The sequence below is a fragment of the Crocodylus siamensis genome, chromosome 13, assembly GCF_052110815.1.
Source record: "Crocodylus siamensis isolate JL-2025a chromosome 13, ASM5211081v1, whole genome shotgun sequence".
Lineage (NCBI taxonomy): Eukaryota > Metazoa > Chordata > Crocodylia > Crocodylidae > Crocodylus > Crocodylus siamensis.
Genome location: NC_143407.1, coordinates 6,573,163 through 6,592,425, shown reverse-complemented (window position 1 = coordinate 6,592,425; position 19,263 = coordinate 6,573,163). Strand labels below are relative to the sequence as shown.

Sequence of the window (19,263 nt, the reverse complement as noted above, 5' to 3'; positions counted from 1 at the left end):
GAGCTCGCCAAGCACTTGGCTTCGGCAAAATGGTATCTTTATCCCCATTTTTCAAGTGGAGGAAGCCGAGGCACAGAGCAAAGAAATGACGTTCTCAAGGTCATAGGTGGCCAAGATACTTTTAAAAGGCCCCAATTAGAGTCAGCATTTCAGCAAAGCTCAGCTCCTAATTTAATCATCCAACTAAGCATCCATGTTTTCAAGAAGAGCCTATTTCGGGTGTGGAGTTGTGCTGACAATCTGGCCACATGAAGGTCACCAAGGGGGTACAAGATGCGGTCCTTGTGTATGTGCCTAAATGAAAGCTCTGAAGTTTTGGAAAGTTTGTCCCTTTCCCTGTCGTTTTGAAAAACCCTGATTCTGAGTTTCCGGCTCTTTGGACATATTGTCTGTTGACGAGCCAGCAAGGGAGACGCTATAAAAAATCTGCTTGACTGCCCTAGAGTAAAAGAGGTAAGTCAGGAAAATAAGGACATTGCAAAGAAGTTAAACCGGCCTGACCTGGAATGTTGTGTTCAGTCCTGGTCACGCCGTGTGAAACGAGATGCAGCAGGGCTAGACGAGGTTTGGGGAAGGGAGGGGAAACGATCAGAAGCTTACTGAAGCCTGTTTAGGAAGCGAGACGGAGAAGACGGGACCTGGCTGGCTTGCAGAAGAGATGACCCAAGTGCATGAAATAAGGACCGAATGAAAGAAGATAAACCGCAGGTTCCCGCTCTACCTTTCTCGTCACACAAGAACAAGCAGCCGTTGACAAGGATTGAAAGGTAACAAACTGGGCACTGGTACAAACAAATGCTTCTGTTTTTTTTAACATGGCCCATGTTTTAACCTGTGGAACTCATTGCCAGGGGGGACTGAGGCTGAGAAGCCCTTGTAGAAAGAATAAATCAGTATTATAATGACCCACTTGTTTACACCTCCTTTACCCTGCCTCCCGCAGTCCTGCCCACCTGTGCCAGCTCCCCTAAATGAGGCAGTGTACCCATCTGAAAGCAACCTTGAGCACATTCCTCGGTGCTGCCCTTCTTTTGGGCATTTTTACTGAGCTGCTCCAAGACGGCAACATCACCCCGCTTCTGGGATCTGGTGAATGAGAGAGGAAGGTGTTTCATGGCAGCAGTGCAGACATGCTTTTGCAATTATGTAGGATAAGGGATCGGAAGGCTCCTGGTTCAGGGCATAAGCCAGCCACTAACAGCTCAGGGTCAGGCAGAAATCATGCCTTCTTTTGAAGCGTGGTTGGAGTTGAGATGCCAATCTAGGCTTAGTCTGGCACATATTGTCTTTATTGACTGGGTGTTGGAGACCTGACCACTATTAGTTGTAGATACCTCTGAATTCAATGGTCGTGGGGCCTGCCTTGTAAATTGGTCCTCCTCCCTTTTGCAAAGAGGACAAATGTCGGGCAGGTTCTGATGCTGTTCAATTCAAAGGTGTCTGATGGTACCTGGGATCCCAAATCTGAGACCTTGGGTCACATGGATCCTGGAGCCTTCACCCACAAACGTTACCCTGAGTGCCAGGCAGTGCTGGTGGATAAGCAGCCTACCATACCCACGATGCAGGCCCATTTCACGTGCATAAGATAGACATCTCTTTTTGTCCCTGAATGTGTGTGTTTGCTTTGTGCTGCTGTCACTGCGCAAACCCCCACACCCTTAGTATAAAAGGGGAAATATCACTGCATTTTAAAGAAACTGCACAAGGTGGCACTGTTGGCATGGCTCTTCCCTCAGCGCTGGGGCTTGGAATAAGGAAGCCCCGGGACAGGATGGGATGGGAATATATTCATTTTGCTCAGGCATGGGGTCTGCGTAGTGACCGTCAGTGAGCGGACAATAATCGCCAATTCTTTTAAAGACTCCCAAAGCACCCAGCCGTGGTGACTGGATTTTTTTATGAAGCTGTTGAATTTGGGGGTGTTAAATTCAGGTTATTTCTATAGCTACTTTACAAAGTGTTCTCCTCCCTCGTGGGCTGGTGAGCCCAGATCCCGCCCGGTGCCGGTAGCCTGGATATCAAGGGCACAGTCTGAAACATCAGTGCCGGAGGGCGTTTCACGAGTCGGGCAATGCAACAGGTGACTAGACTCCAGATTCTGAAAGCTCCCGTTGCCTCCGTCCTGCGTAGGAGCTGGAGACATCTCCAGTCATTAATGAGGTTCCTTCTTCTAAAAATTACGAAGTTCCACGCTGGTTCACCAGGCTATAAATCACCAATGCTGCCATCTAAAGGAGTCTCCAGATCCAGGCACTTGCAGCCAAGTAATCCCAGGTGGTTGACAATGTACAGGTGGTTGGTACAGCTGTGCTTTGCAAGGCCCTGAACTGTTCATGGGCTGGTTCAGTAAGGGGCCAGACTCAGCCCCTTAATTAATAACAGAGAGTCTGAGCTCATTTACACCACAGTTTTAAAGCCAGAAGGAATCATTACGAGCAGTGAGCCTGGCCTCCCGCGTAGCCAGAGAATTTCACCCACTGCTGCTTAAATCCAGCCCAACAGGCAGTGCAAGTCCACTGATTTCTCTGCAGGTAATCCCGACTGACAGCAGGTGCAAGCAGAATCAGACCTCCTGCCTTATTGTTATGGCTCAATACCCCTGGACACGCATCCCAGGGGCATGCTACACCCAGGTGCGCTGACTGACTCTTCAATGGCTTGCAAGAGAAATCAGAGCAAACCCAGGGCTGGGGTTCCTAAGTTATGACTCCTGACAGCTGTGCCCTTGAACTGCTCAGTGGCCCCTGTTACGTTGCTTCACATCTCTCCACTCTCCTTTCTGCAAAATGGGGATAAAAACTGGCTTCCCTACGCCAGAGAGGGGGGCTGACAGCTTTATTGTTCATAATGATTCTGTGGCTCCAATCCTATGTGATGGTCTTTCATGCAGTCATCTTACTTGCCCCTCTGTGAGATAGGACTACCTTAATAGCCTCTGGGGAAAGCAAGGCACAAAGATTTACTCAAGATCACACAGGGAGTCTGTGGCCAGTCAGCTGATTCCACGTGTCCTGGAGGTTGCAGGCTGGTGACCTAACCGCTGAGCTCTCTTCCCTTTCTAGCGATTCACGCAGCAAGTGTGTTGTCAGGATATCTGGAAGCTCGGGGAGGAAGACCAAGTCAATGGCTTCACTTCTCCGGCCCAGTGCGACTCCATGGAACGAAGGTAAGGTTCATTCCCCAAGCATGACGCTCCCTGTGTGAGCATCTCCAGCTAGGGAGAGGGGGGCAGCTCGGTCTGGGATGGAGCTAGTCACTGCTTAACGTGCAACTGGATGGTGTTCAGACGCGGCGGTGACAACTATGGTCTGAACAGCCTTGCAGGATGGAATGAGGCATTACCGGCTTCCACAGACCTGCCCCTTGGATCTGGAGAGGGCAAATGTGTTGGGTCTGGCGTGGCTCCATGCCACAGCCCAGCGGACGCGCACCCTGCATAGCCACCTTGGTGATGGATGTGTGTTATCTGGTGCAGGCAGGGCCTGAGTCAGTGGCTCCCAGAGCTGGTATTAATCATCTCTCTCCACCAAAAGAGCTTCAAGGAGCTGTTGAGTCAAGGACTCTCCAGGGCTGTTGAGCAGGGCATGGGCCCCACCTACTTTGCCCTCATTCACTTGGACGTGGTGCAGGGAGGTTGGCAGCCTGGTAGCACCTCTGGAGCCTGAGCCCCTCTCTGCTCTCTCCAGCTGGGACACGGGGTGGCTGCCGGGAACTTCAAGGGAGCCTTTCCTGACTTTTCTGAGAATTAAGGGCAAGACACAGCAATGCAGCCCTGGGTGTGTGACCCAAATAGGGGCTCCAGAGAGATTCAAGAAGAGATCTTAGAGGCAGGACTCCCGGGTCATATTCTGAGCTCTGGAAGAGCACGGCGTCTGGTGATTAAGAGGCATTGGGGGCGGGGGGGTGGTTGTATTCTCATGATTGGGAAGCAATGAAGTCAAGTGGTTGGATGCAGGATGTGGGAGACCCGGGCTCTCTTCCCAGCTCTGCCACTGCCTCGCTGGGTGACTGTGACCACATCAGATCTGCTCTTTGTGTCTCAGTTTCCCTACGTGTAAAATGGGGATAATGATACTGACTGATGAATAATTTCTTAGTGGTCCAAGCAGAGGGGCTGAGTGTCAGGCCCTGGGTCACAGCTCCAGCCGGGAAGCGTGGTCCAGCAGTTAAAGCTGGCAGTGACTCTTGGTTTATCTCACCAGCGGTGTTACTGAGCAGTTATGTGACTGTGGCTCGGTCAACTGCAGGCCAGAAATGCTCCTCCAGGGGCACCAAAAAAAGTGACCTGATTGCTGAGCGTTGATCCCCACTGACTCCAGCCTTACACCCGTTCGAGGCCAGAGTCTGTCCAGGTGAGTGCCGAGCTTTCTAAAGCTTCCTCCACTGCAATGGGAGATCCTGTCTGACCCCAGGCCTGGCCTGGCAGACAACCTTGCCTAAAGCAAGGAGGCTGCCTCCTCCAGCCCAGCCTCCCCCACAATCAGACATTCACGTTGGCCCATCGCAGCGTCCTGCGGTGCATCCGAGGGCTCTGGGCCCTGTAACCATGGCGACACCTTGTAGCTGCAGGCCTCTGATTAGCAGTCCAGCTGGCTAATTAAACCCTCTGGGAAGGTGGGTGCGTATCTCAGGCAGACAAGCCCGAGTCCTACCTGAGGAGCCGCGCTGGCCTCTTTGAGCCTGAGAGGGCTGCCATCGGCTTCCACCGAGGAGCAGGTATTCTTGTCCCTCTGCTGTCATGGGGGGTCAGGGGGTGGGTTCTGCACTTCCCCGAGCAGGGACCGTCTCAGCGGGATACGCTCCCCACCCAGCCACCTCCTCAAACAGGTTTCCTCGTCCTCCTCAAACACCTCGGTGTCTGGGCGATGGATCCAAGGGAAAGGAGCGGGCCACCTCTTGCTGGCGGCATGGTCCTCCTCCACCAGCCCGCCTCCAAGGGGATGTGTCCGGGGACAGAGGGAGCATCGAATCCTTGCCCTGAAAGGCCCAGCCTTTGCAGTCACGCTGCCAAGTCCTGGAGCAAAGGAGAGACCGAGCACCGTTGTTGAGATCGGGTATCTCAGCCCCCTTCCGAGCACCGGGGGTGGTTCGGATGCGGGGCTGGTTTGGGTTTGTGACAGAGGAAGACGGCGCGCTTGTAAAGTGATGATGCAGATCCGGATCTGGATTTTTACGTGTCCTGAAATCTGAGGGAATGGACCTGAGCCATCTCCACCAGTTTGGTTCACACCTCCTCTGTGGAGAAGGTGAGAACCGAATTACTGGATCCGTTTCTCTCGGCCTTTGGTTAGGACGGACGGCTCGACGGGAAACTCGTTGAAGTCAATGTGGGGAAAAAAACCCCCATCTGGGCCAGACCTCAGATGCCGTGCTGATTTTCCTTAGCTCGCTCGCTTTCTGTCGGGTGACTAGCAGGGGGCAGTGTTTGCTGATTTGGTCTGTCTTTTCGATCCTCCCATGGAGTTAACGTTTTCAGGTGATTTAGGAGCTTTTGTGTCCTTAGGATTTTAGGCTCCTAAGTCATTTTGGACTTCAGAAGTAGGCTCCATTTTGCTTTTGAGAAGGTTTGCTCCGTGCATTTTGCTGAGGGTTCGCTGGTGGTCTACAACTGAGGCCAAGGCCAGCTTCTGCCATCCGTGTCCTGTGTGATGTAGACAGATCACTTAGTTTCTCTGAGCCAGATTTTTAAAGGTATTTAGTCACCTAATCACCTGAGTGATTAGGGATTCCCCTGTCTTCAACTGTGCTCTCATAAGGCACTTAGGTAGTATAGCAATGGTAGCCATTAAGTTCCTAAAATAGCTGGGATCCTTTCCATCCTGAATTCTCCCGCAGTGCGATCCAGAATAAATCCCTTGGGAATAACTTGCTCCGTTGTACAACTGTGTGTGGGGCAGGGGAGGGCTGAGCATATGCTCAGCCAAGCGCATCACATGTCCAAAGCTTTAAGTGAGATGGCTTGTTTCCATTGAGGCCTCTTAAAAAATAAAAAGCCTGTTCTGCATCCCCCCCCCCCCACATATGGAGCCATCCCTGCCGTCTGCAAACGACTGAATTTTGTTAAAAAAAACCCAAAAAACCTTAAAATAGACTTCCCAGGATGGAAAATCACAGAGGCTAATCTTGGAAACTTTATTAAAAGAAGAAGCGGGGAAAAGAGAGAGAGAGAGAGAGAGAGAGGGGAGGAGAGGAGGAAAGAGAGAGACAGAGACAGAAAGAAAGTAGTTTCAGACACTTAAAAAAAAATCCCTGATTTGATTTATCTAGGGAGTGTGAACACTAAATAGAGAACAACGCCTGAAGTGTGAATTATTTCCTATATTAACACAGAGAAAAACTGATAGCCTTTTCATGTCAAGAGAATAGCGAGGAGGGGAGGGAGCGGGGAGAATGACATTGTTCAATCTCTGGGTTTGCTCACTCTTTATCAGGCTGAGATCAAAATTTATTCCCAGGATGAGGCCTGCGGCCCGGCTGAGGCCCTAGAGATTTTTAAGGGCCTAATTAAGAAAACAGGATGAAAATGGCGAAATAAGAGGGCAATTTACTTCTTGCAGAATAGGGAGATCAAATCAACTTATGAGCAATTAATGTGCACAAGGAGAGAATAAAGGGATGCCGGGATATGGTAGAGGGCCTCATTTTAATGACATGCTCTGGTGTTGGCATAGAGGATTACTCTGAAGGTCAGATGTAGATTGAAATGACCTTGCAGATTCTTAACCCTCCTTCCAATTAATAGAACCAACTCAGAAATGCAAAAGACCCTGGCTTGGAGCGCTGTCATCCCTTTACGTTCAGAAGGAAAAAAAAATAAAGGGGAGAGAGGACGAAAGGGGTTTTCCTTCGGTTCAACAACAGCCACTAAAGATGGGGACTCGGGCAGGCAGGAGAGAAGGGCTCTTAATTGCAGCACATGAGACACCCAAAGGAAAAAAAAAAAATAAGAAAACCGGTGTCGAGCTCCAAAGTAGATATGAAAAGGCCAGAGAGGGTGAGGCGGGGTTGCCGTTCTCATGCATAAGCCCCTGTGCACACATGAGCACCCTGCGAGAACGGCAGCCCATGTGCGGAGCATGTGTGAGGCGATGCGCTCCCACTGCCTTCCCCGGGGCACGCTCTGGCACGGGGAAGCAGCACAGTGGGGGTGCGAGGGCGCGGACTGGCTTCTCACGCGGGTGCTTACACCTGAGCGTGCGTGACCTGGAACGGGCACTGCCCTTCTGCTGAGGTGGCAGTGGCTGCACAAGGGCTGAGAGGAAGGCGGCCTCCTGGACCGGTCGTGCACCTGAAGCAAACTCTAAGGGTCTTCACAATGCGCTTTCCCCCTGCCTTGTGCCGAGTGGGTGCTGTCATGGGTGCATTAGTTTGACATGGAACAGAGGTAAGTACCCACCAGAGACGCCGGGCAGGCAGAAGGAAGCCCATCCTGCTGTTTGAATGCTGCAAACCCCGCTCTTTTTTTCCCTTGCCTTGTTTGCTCATGGAGCATAACTCAGGGGGGTGCCTTCATGGCATTTGGGGCAACCATAATGTGGTGCCATATAGAGCAGGGAGGGAGGGGGAGCTCAACCCGCAGATCCCATTGCCTCCAGACTCGAAACAGACGAACGACTGGCTGCGGGATGAGGATCTCTATGACCTCCACTATCTTGACGAGGCTCCTTGTGGATACCACGGGCGGGATTCTCAGGAGATCCCAGACCCCAACATCTCCCATAAAGCTGCAATTAAACCGGCCAATTTTAGAAGTGGTCAAAACCCAGAAAGCACGGTGGGATCTCCCCATTTCCAGCCCCATAGAGAGCACTGGGAGCAGTGGTGGGCAGAGCCTTTGAAAAAGTGACCTTAGTGACTGCATGGACCCATAAGCAGCCTCTCTTAGCTTCCCATTATTGCATCGGCTCTTTGTCGCTACACAAGAGCTGATACATTACGACTAATCAAAATAATAATAGTTGGGGCTGGTCCTGCTTTGAGCAGGGGGTTGGACTCGATGACCTCCTGAGGTCCCTTCCAGCCCTCATTTTCTATGAATAGGTGTGAAACTGGGCTAAACTGGAGGTGATTGGAGCTCTGGATGCATTACAGAAGCCCCACAGTAAGATGCATCCTCTGCCCCCAAACCATTGCAGTCTTAATAAGCAAAGGGTGGGGCAGGGAAACTGAGGCACAAAGGGCAGAAGTGAATTTGCCCATGGTCACAGGCATGGTCAGGTTCCTGACACCCAGGGCTGTGTCCTCCCCAAGTGGACCATGCTTAGGTTTATCCTGGCAAAGGCCATTTTCCAGCAGTGTGGATCTAGTCCAAATTTACCCACGTGTGTGTGGGGTGGGATTCTGGTTTGGACTCATCTATCAATGTAAGCAGCCTTTCGCTGAACTCCATAACCCTCTGGAGCCACATCTGCGGTGCCTTTTGCATGGGGTAGCAAAAAATTCAGGGGGCGAGAGGTCTGCTGGCATCCATGTTGGCGGGGCTCAAAGCGCTGGGTGAATAAATCATGCAGTGAGCACAGGGTGAATAGCTCGAGGGAGAGAGGGGGCTCGGGACTACTTTTCACTTTTGCAGCTGACAAGCCAGGGGCAGGATGGACACATCATTCACTTCCCACATCTCATGGGACACAGGGAGGAAGGATGCTCTGGAGAGAAGGCCCCTAGCAACAACCTTAGTGGCTTGATTTGCTGAGCCATTGAATGTGATGTGCTTATATCTTAAGAAGTCGTCTGGTGTGGCCCAAAGAGTGGCAAGCCATAGTCTGCCCTACTGACAGGTCAGGGAGGCCTGACACAAGTACCCAGGGGGCAGGTGGCAAGTGGAGCAAGCAGGGAATAGGGGGACCGTTGGCTTTACCGATCTCAGTAGGGCTCCCTTTCCACGGCACCCTGGTGAGCGTGTCCAGGAGGAGGGAAGGGGGGCATTCCAGGGCTTCACAGACAGGGGCGATGCAGACTTCTCTTTCCCTGAGACAGGACGGTCCAGCCTGCCGAGCAGGGAGGCTGCATGGGATATGAGTGGCCACACGAGAGTGCTAGATGGTTACTGGAAAAAAAATCAGCTGAAGGCTTGGAGCCTGGATTCGGCGGTGCTCTGGTTCTGGGCTTGGGGCAGGGAACAGCGGAGAGTAAAAGTTGCTGGCAGTGGAAAGCATTGCCTGGGCTTTGTGTGAGTTAGAGCAGTCCCGAGCTGTCCTCAAGCTGTGTCCTGCTTTCCATACCCCCACTGCACCTTTGAAAGCAGAGAGGAGCCATGCTGCAGCTCTTCTCTCCTCACCCCCCTCCGGCATACCCCCTAATCTGCTTGGGAAGCCAGACTCTTGCACAAGGTTTTCACCAGCCAGTGAAACCCATGCAGCGGGGATTATGTGCAGCCTCGTAGCCCTGAGCTGAAGGTTACTTTTGGGGTTAATGGCCAGAGCTGGGAAATGCAGAATGGGATGGAGGAGAATTGGCAGAGCTATGGGGCTAGAACAGCAGAAGGGTTGGAGTGAGGTGCTGGGAGTGAGATACCATAAGGGAAACTGGTATAAAATCTCCCTGCAGGGAGATTTTATATTCGTTTCCCCTATGGTATCTCATTCCCAGCACCTCAATCCATGAGCTAATGGTAAGAGATGGAGCTGGGTTTTATTGTCAGCTGGGAACCTGAAGGGCCCTGAACCACTCAGTCAGCACCCACTTTCCCCCTCTGTCAGTAGAGATAATTGTACTTGCCTTGCAGGGCAGCTGAGAGGTTTAATAAATTACTTACCTGGCCAGTTGATCTCTCTTGGTTGACATTATCCCCCTTGGCTGAGAACGACAGGGGCCTGGAGCAGCAGGGAACAGAGCAGGCATGGGTGTGTTGTTTGTAGGAGTTGTAGTGCCCTGTGGATTTGAACCACACGTAAGCGAAGGGCATGTTATAAAATAAGTGTTCGTCAGATTTTTCTTCCCTATTAATTCAAATTAGTGGTAGAGAAGCATGCAGAGGGCCCAAGATCTGGGGGCCACTGTGCAGGGGGCTGCACATGCACATGACAAGAGTCAGAGCCTCTCTCGCGGCATAAACGAGACAAAGGGTGGAAGGGGAAATGCCTTTGCCAAGTCATGCACCAGCTCGGTGCCAGAGCAAGGAGCAAAGCCCGTATCTCTGGGGTCCCTGTCTAGCGATATGTGCAGTGGATGACTTTGTCTCCCATATGGCCTCCAGGAACTGCCTGGTGGCTTTCCTTTTCCCCAGTCTGTTGCTGAAACTTCTTCCCTGGACACCTTCACAGGCACAGCAGTGCTGAGGTTAGCCAGGGGACGGGAAGGAGCCTAGCTTCTGGACTGACAGTGGAGTTAGTGCAGCCAGGGGAAAGCATATCCAAGTCCCGCTGTGCAGTCCTTAATCTGGCCTGCATTAGACAAGCCTGCTTGGTCCAACTCCTCTTGGTGTCTCTACTTGGATAAACCCCCCAGCGGGAGCCCTGGGAGCAAGTATCTGCTGGAATAAGGGCTGAGGAAAAGCAGCCTGGAACCAGAAGGAGAAGCTCAGGCTTTAGCCCACTGCATACTTGAATCTGTAATGTTGGTCCCCTCTCCCTGCATGGCCGCCCCTGCGACGAAGGCCGCGCTTCCTCTCTTCCTGGGTCCACTTTAGGCCTAGCACTCCTCTCTCGTGCAGATGCGGATCAGAGGTATTGCTGTGGAAGGTGATGCCATTTTCTCCATGCAAGGGGGATCAGGCCTGTTTGAATTCTGGCCTTGCTACTGGGAAGAGGAGCAGGGGAGGGGACATCTTTTCTCACTCTGCAAAGGGCCGCTCTTTGGGCCACGCCACCAGAAATACTCCACATCCAAGGCTTAGCTTGGGGCTGGACTCTTTGCACCTCCCTCCTTGGTGGGCTCTGCTGATTTCAAGCTCTCCTCGTGGGCTCTTTCCCAGTGAGTCGGTCAGTTTGGTGAGGGTGCTGATACCACGACCCTCAGCTGTGCTGGGAGCATCATGTATAGGAGCATCGTAACATGAACCAGGCAGGCATTTCCAACCGTAGCCCCCAAATGCTTTAAGCATCCTTCAGCCACACATGTGCTGGGCACTTCTGGGTTCCCTGAGTTCTTCTCCTGACCCACGTCTTTCCTTGTGGAGTGGGGTATGAGGGCACCGCGGGGCCGCCTGATTCAGAGTGACACCCCAGGGAATGTGCTTCCCAGTATAGCTTTACCATCTGGGCAGCTGGCCCTGACTTCCAAGGGGCATGCATTTAAATGCTTGGGATTTGAGGTGAGGGGCTCAGGCAGGAGTGTTCAAGAGGGGAAGGAGCAGCAGTGGTGGGGCATGTTGGGGGGAGAAGCAGGCAGGAGAGAAATGGGAGAGGGAAAGGGAGTGAGCAGGAGACCAAGGCACAGAGAGAGAGGTGTTCTGGATGGGGGAGAGGTGTAAAGCCAGATCCTTGTGCCAAACCATGCTCTTTTTGGAGAGCGTGGGCTTAAGGGAGCAGGAATTTTTTTCTGCCACAATGAATATGAGCCCAAGGAAGGGAGGCAAGTTTCTGGTGAGTAGTATCAGGTTGTCTCAGTCACCCAGCTGCTTCCTCAGCCCCTTCCCCTTCCAGGCCAGAACTGGTATTGGCGCTGGAGCCAAGCTTTGCAAAGCCAGGAGGGTTAAAAATAAACCCGGCTGCAGACTAGAGGAGACAAAGGGCCTGAATTTCAGTCTCTGAGCAGCCACCGCTCCCTTTGGAGTCTGGGGACTCAGCACTGCTGAAAAAACCCAGGCTCCGAGAGTTTAAATATCAGCCTGCACAAGCTGCCAGCAAATCCAGGGAGGAAGTAATGGCTCCTAAAGGAAGTCTGCTGTTGAATTAGGCCATAGGGAAGCAGAGGGGCTGCTGGACAGTAGCCACGAGAGCTGGGATTACGATCACGAGCACACACTAGCTGGCAACAGGGGAACAGAGGACGGAAATGGGAAGTGCCAAGTGCTGCTTTCCAGAGGTTTGGTTGCACAGCCACTTCTCCAGGACAGAGTCCCTAGAGGGGGCTGAGAAGGGCTCCCTCTCAGTGGGAAATGGGGCTTGATATCTCGCGGTAGGAGAGCTGTTAGCCAAGTTCTGAGCTGCGGCCGCTGCCATGTTGGCTGCGGACCGAACTGGGAATCTTTACAGCGACCAGCCTGAGTTGCTACAGCTTGGACCAAAGCTCCCTCGCAGCTGCTCTAACAAACTCGTATCCAGCACAGATCAAACGCATGCAGCGTGCACCCGCTAGTGGCTCCTGCAGCCACCTGTCAGTGCCACCACCGAGCCGTGGAGCTGGGTAAGGTGCTTTGCAAATGGAAAAGTTTGGGTTTGTTCTTAAAGATTTTCGCCCCCAAAAGTTCTGCGCTAGACAACATGAGGAAAGCAGTGGAAAACCATGCAGCTAAATGCCACTGACTTATTTAGTTCATCAGAACCTGAGCCCTTCTCAGAATCCGGCCCCGGGTTTGGGTGCTGAGTCTTTCTGAAAGCCGTGGCCCTAGTAGAAGCCAGGTTTTGGATCCACTTTGCATTCATGTTGCATAAGGCTCGCCAGTGCTTGTACCTCTTGCCTGTGCACAGCACAAGCTCCTGGCTGATGTATTGGTTGGGACCCTGAAACCCATACGTACCTCAGCCCAGAAGAAGAGCCCGTTCAGCGAGGCACAGCCGGTGGTTTGGAAGTTATCTGGGTGCCAGCACAGCAAAGCAGCTGCTTCTGCCTGAACTTTCATCTGCAGGACCAAAGTGGCTGCGCTGTTGAGCTGCTCGAGCTGAATGACCCACAGGATTGGGGTAAAAGAGACTGGGTACAGGTGCGGGTCAGGTTGTGCAGCTGAAGTGTTTCCCTCTGAGCGATTTCAAGCCCAACAGTCCCAGCACTGCTTCTTTAAGGCTCAAGCATGTAAATCTTTGGGGCAGCCGCTGCTCCTTAAACACAGGAAAGCTCATTTTACCTTATACTAAGTGGAGCTTCCTCTATATCCCTCCTGGCAGGCAAGGAGTTAAGCTAGGCGTTTGCGGGAGTCCATAGTGTGCAACCAGCTTCATTCTCAAGTCTCTTCCCCTAGCTTTGATGCAATTGCTCCTGTAACCAAGTGGTAGGTGGCTGCCTGGAAGACTTTCTTCCCTGCTTGTTTCTCTGCTGGGATCCCCCATTGCATGGGAAGGTGAAGGACTAGAGGCCTAATCAGGACCTCACGTCGGTTGGTCAGGATCAGGGTAACTCCACTGGCTTCAGTGAAGTTATTGCTGGTTTACACCAGAGCAGAAGGGGGAAGAATGAGCCTAGCCTCCTTGGCTTCCAGGATCAGATGCTGTAGCTCAGCAAAGGCAAGCAAGGTTCTTGGAGCAGGTGTGATATCTTCTATTCGACCGATTGAGTAGTTGGAAAAAAGTTCTTGGCAAGCTTTCAGGTGCAGTCACCCTTCTTCAGGCACGGGGAATCTCTGCTGGTCGGCGACTCCAAGGAATGAAAGATCACCAAAGCCATTTCAAGAATCCAACCAAGCGGTCGATGGGGAGAGCAATCCCGCATCAGCCAGGGTTGACAGAGGTGACCTGAGCGGTCCTGCTTATCTCCTGTGTCTGTGGGCCAAGGCTTGCAGTCAGGCCTCAGGGCTAGGCTGTGTGTAGCCTCAGGCTGGTCGCAATGTGGGGGAGGACAGCACTGTGTCAGCTGGCTCCGGGGGTGCAGAATTGGGGGCTGGCTTTCTATGCTTTGGTCCCCCTGGGAGTGCATGGCTCCAGGCCTATGACAGGAAGGCTCCAGGCTGCCTCTGAGACTTGTTCCACTTCTTGAGTCTGTGGTATTTCTGCATGTTCCCTCTCCCCCCTCTCCATCCATCCTCCTTTCTTTCTGGCTAAAGATGAGCCCCTTTTCACTGTGGAGCAGCTAATGCATCCTTGCTGCTCCTTCCCCCCCCCGAAGTCATAATCCTCTGCCGATGACATCAACAAGTTGTTGTGGAAACTGTTGCGATGAGGTCACAAAAAGGGGATTACAGTTTCAAGTGGGGAATAGGCGGTGAGACCACAATGGGTTTTCAGAAACAAAAGCATGTAAACCTCAGTGCGTAGTAAAGAGCAAGAGACCAAAAAGTCTCTGATTCCCATCCAGAGCGGTTCCCAAGGAGAAGGGGCCAGGTTGATCCCAAGGGCAAGTTTGTGGGTCCCGTAGCTTTACTCTGAGGGTGCACTTGGCTTGTTGTTTTTCCATCAGTGGCGCGTTGAGGCATGAGACATCTGGAGAACAAGGAGCCCTGGCAGACAGCTGAATTGCAGCTCAGATTGCTGATGAGAGAGGAGCCACCAGCCAAGCCTGGGTAGCAACTTGCCACAAGCCGGTGATGCAATCGGGACCAGAGACAAAAGGACGGTGACTCTGGAAAGGGGAAGGCATTGCAGCAAGGCAGCATGGAGCCGAAGCGAGGACCAGGTAAGCTGGCAGGGGGCCCCAGTGAGAGTTCACGATGAGCTTGGGAGAAGCTGTGAATGCCCCCCATTGGAGCACAAAGTGACGGGGCTGGAGATGGATGAGGCCAGTTGCTCTGAGGTGGCCTCATGCTCCGCGTGCAGGGATTTTGTGTGTGGTGGCCCTCTGACGTGGTCAGTGAACATAGTGCTGGGTTGATAGCCATGGAGCGCGCAGGACTGATGGTCTGGGTCTACCCAGGGAACAGTACAGCATGGGCAGCAGCAAGGTCAGCTACCCCCAGGACCCTGCCAGAGCACCTCGACCTCCTGTGGGGTTGTACCAGCACTGGTCGGGAGTTGGCTGCTCCCGTATGGCAGTGTTGGGGGCTGGTTTTACAGGCTGTTGCCCCACTGGGAGCTGATGGCTCTTGGTGCCTGATAAGAAGGCCCTGTGCTGCCTTTGAACCCATTCTGCTTCTGGAGTCTGGTGTCTCCTCAGGGTACATCTGAGAGAGTTGCTAGCCCAATCGGTCCTTCTTCTGTTTGCTTGGGGCTGCCACCAGGATGGACCAATTGCAACCTGGTGAGACTTTTCACTCTACATCCAAGCTCCATGGCTTGTACCTGCCTCTTGTGGCATGTGCTGGCCTTGAGAGAGACCCTCTAGTCCCTGATCAGGTGAGTGGCCACAAGCATGCTGGCTCTGAGGTCTGGATGAGCTGGGTCTGCAAGGCCAGATGCTCCACATGCTCATGATTCCCGAACAGTGCAGGCAGGTGGCTTTATAAAAGGCTCATCCTCCCATGTCAGATGGGATCCTGATCTTCCATGCTGAGCAAAGGTGCAGGGACGCTTGGGAGTCCAAGAACTGCCCAAAGCACAGGGACTTGGTGATGTTTCTGAGTGTATCCTGGTGCCACTGGATTGTAGTTAATCCAACTGGACTGGATCTCCATTGCCATTAACCATCCCCACGACATGCCTTTTGAACAATGTCCCTGGGAAGCTTGACAGCAGCTAAGCGACTCATGCTTCCCCCTTCCGGAGATGCCAGCGTGCAAGTCAGCAGGCGCTAAGGTGAGGATTTGGACTCCATACAGTTCAGACAATGTGAAGATGGAAAGCAAGGAGGAATGGGAGGCGGGGAACCAGGCGCCAGTCTAAGCGTTTTATTTTTTCCTTTGGTTCTGTCACTGCCAGACTGAAGGACTTGCCCCAGGTCACACAATCAATCTGTGCCTCAGTTTCACCATTCCCAAAATGAGGAGGATGATCATGCTGACAGCGAGGGTCAATTAATACACGTTTGACTGATTAACACCTGGAGCTCTTCAAGTGGAAGGGGCACTATAATTGCAGTGTGTTAATATTAAAAAATGGCCTGTTCCCACTTCATATATCAGCTCTCGGAGTGACTTTTGGTGTCGAGGCTGCTGCCAATTAGAACAGCCCGACAGAGTCTGACCCACTGGAGCTCAGTCACCCTGGCTCTCTCCTGCCTTGCGTCTCATTAGCAGGACTGAGGCCTAAATCTGAATGATAGACACAGCAAGAAGCTGGGCACCAAAAACATTGCATCTGCAAAGCCAGATCTTCCACTGGCGTCAAAAGGCACCGCTGCATTGACTGCAGGTGCACAGTGCTCGTTTATGCCGAGTGAGGATTTGCATTAGCCTTGGTGGCAGGACTCAGCTAGACCTTTCAGGGCCTTGGCTGGGGTTTACAGGGCTGGTCCTTGGAGAAACCGCTAGCTGATTTATCAGCAGGGCAAGATCTCCCAAGAGTCACTCAAAGAGGGTAGAGGACTGCATAATGCTAACTGTACAGACCTTTTGCTGATAGCAGAAATGCTAACCAGAAATGCAGACATTGGACATCTGTTTCTAGTGTTGGAGACGAGAAATGTGGTGAACCCAGACCCTGAGAAAGCTGAGACATACTCTTTGACCTTTGGGAAGTTGGCTGTTGGGAGAAGTAGTAAAGATGGGCTCAGTGCTCCTTACAGGCACGCTGCTAAGATCCCAGTAATGCAAGCTGGGTCTTTGGACCCCAGTGCTCTGAGCTCATGGGAAAGCTGGGGGGCCTGGGGAGACCGGTGTTGGGATCCCAGGCTCTCTGCCCCCCGGCTTTTGGGAAGCTGCGAGTGTCCAGGATATCGGGTCCTTCAGAGCGTAGGGATCCAGTTTTCAGGGGCTGTCAGCTGATGCGCCTAAGGGGCTCCCCCGCTCTTCTTCTCCCACAGTTTGAACTGGCGTCCTTCGGCACTTTTCTCCGCATTCCAGCGCCAGTTTAATCAGCTCACAGTTTTCATCTCGTGCCCTTTTTTTTCCTCTCTTTCTCTCTCCTTTTTTGAGGGGGCAGTGAAATTTATACAATATTTAAGCAGCATAGCGGAGTCCTGGAAGATATTATTAATGTAAAAGGGACAGGCTGGAAATGCACTTGAACCTGGTTACAATTAGAGGGTGATTTTTCTAAAGGTCAATGAATTCAGATAATATCCACAGGGGGGAAAAGAAATTTAATACCTTTTTAGTGAATTAATTAATTATAATATTATATCGGCTTGGGGTTCTTTTCCAGAGTGATTAAGGGAACGATCTGTCTTCAGAGAGGCTGGGGGAAGTCAGCGAGTGAACGAAAGACTGACAGAGGGAGAGAGAGAGAGCGAGAAGGGGAGAGAGAGAGTTTAATACAAGAATAATGGAGCCTTTTCTTTCCTTTCAAAACTTACTGTATTTCAAGGCCACATGCTCCCTGCCTTGCTGGGCCCAGAACCTTTCATTATGGTCTCACCGAAGGACATAGGAGGCAGAAGCCATCATTATTTATTATTTTTATCTTTTTAGGAAGTGAATTTGGACGGTTTATATATATATTGTCTTCCAGGGCCAGCCACAGCACTGGCCGGGGGACAGGCATGCTGACAACCGCAGGGCTCAGTGACTTGAGGGGGGGTGGGGGAATGGGATGCATACGGGCTGCTTTCTTCACACCCGTCCCCAGCTTGGGGCCTTGGCTGGCACCTGGGGGATATCCCATCCCTGGACCCCCAAACCCACCACGCTCTGCCCTGCGGTCCTGAGTGCTTCTTCAGTTCCAATTCCAAATTCCTCCCTGGACAGCTCTTCCGTGGCACCTTCAGCCCCGCCAACCCGAAGGATGCGCTTTCAGCGTGACCCATCCCTTTCTGCTTTGCCAGTTCTCCAGCAAATGCTGTTGCTCCAGCACTGCTTTCCCCAGCCCCCAGCCTTGCTAGGCCACCTCCGTTCTGTCGTCCATCGGGTTTCCCCTGGTTGCTACAGGATGAATGAACTCTTGCAAGGACCTGAAGGTAAAGCCCTGGTGTCTCTGTGCTGCAAGGGCTTCACCTTGCCCTGCCCACAGCATGGCCTCCCTCCTCCCTGCCTTGCCCCTGACCTGCTGATGAAGCAGGGGAGCCCAAGCAGAAAGCCCCAGCGGTGGTCCTCTGAGAGCTGGTACCTCGCACACCGCTGCTGGGACATGCTGCTTTCTGGGCAGCGTTTTCCTTTGTCTGCAGTGATCCACCACTCCCAGACAGCTGTGATGCCAGGCCCCCTGCCTCCTGAGATCCCCTCAGCAGTGTAACAGAGGGGCTGCTGTTTGTGATCTAGCAAAGGCTATGACATACTGAGAGAGTGGAGGCCCCATATGTGCTGGCCTCGGGTACTTCTTCCAGCACACCAGCCTGGCTCAGTTCAGCCCCTCTAGGTTGGCAACGTGGCTCACAGGACACAGGGCTGCAGTCACCACTCCAGGGCTTTGCTACTGGCCTGCTCTGGGGAGTCCTTTTCCTCGGCTGCAAAGCAATGAAGGTTGCAAAGGGCTTTGAGACTTCCCACGCGGCTCACTTCCAGCACCCCTTTCCATTGCATGTTCTGTCAGGGGGTTGCATCCGTGAGGCTGAGCATCTGGACTCTTGAATGTCGTATGGGTGATCTTATGCAAGTCATTTCCCCTCTGCATGCCTCAGCTTCCCCATCTGGAAAGTGGGGATAGCATAACTCACCTCTGCAAAAGGCTATGCTTCTGCAGGCTTGGGGGCTCTGCCTCTGGTTGCCCCCTGGAAGTCCCGCGATAGCTTCAGTTCGGAGTCCCTTGCTCCACAGCCTTCTGCAATGTTAGTTTATCTGCCGTCCACGCTGAGGCTGGAATTTACACTCTTAGCTAATCCACCCAGCCACTGAAATTAATTATAGCCTTGTACATTAAAAATTAACATAACCTTTCTAGATATATGTCCTTATAGCACAGGCGCGGGCCAGGTTCCCAGAGCTGCCTGTAATTGGAGTTACTTTTTTCTAAATCTTTCCCCCTTGTTTTTTAAAGATGTGGACATTTGAACTCATTAATCATGGATCCTGGTAGCTGGTAAAGTTTTAAAGGCCTGTAATTGCATTCTGCCCTGCAGCGTCTATAGGGAGGTGGAGGTGGTGGCGGGTGGGCGGGGGTGGGGAGGAGAGGTGTGTCTTATTTATCACAAATATTCACGTTGGTGCATGTGGAGCCAGCGGGGGATGAGAAGGGTTGTGGGGGAATTTGGGAGTCAGTCAACCCCAGATGGGGCTGGACTCGAGGATCTTCCGAGGTCCCTTCCAGCCCTAATGTCTCTGAAAAACCCTTCTGGGACCCACGTGTTGGGGAGCGGTTTTCCTTGGCACAGCTGACATGCATGATGTTGCGTGCACCTGCGTGAACACGGGGCTTTCAGCATGCGTGCATGATGCTGAAGCATAGGCATGGGGCGTGCTCAAAGATGTGAGCGGGGTTTGGGGTGTGTTGCACAGGGCTCCTCTACCTAGGGCAATTGCCTGAAACAGCTACTGCAGGAGAAGTG

The 19,263-nt window shown here is 52.5% G+C and overlaps 1 protein-coding gene across 2 annotated transcripts in view; it reads left to right on the top strand.

Moving 5' to 3' along the window:
• The first annotated feature begins 51 nt into the window (after positions 1 to 51).
• LOC149853773 (uncharacterized) overlaps positions 52 to 19,263 on the top strand; it is a 43,097-nt gene continuing 23,885 nt past the window's right edge. Inside the window, exons 1-2 of one of the 2 annotated variants that reach the window (XR_016438935.1) lie at positions 52 to 3,169; positions 14,212 to 14,427. The gene's annotated coding sequence lies outside the window, so the exon portion shown is untranslated. The remainder of the gene's footprint in view (positions 3,170 to 14,211; positions 14,428 to 19,263) is intronic. The other variant, XR_016438939.1, reaches the window with a different exon arrangement.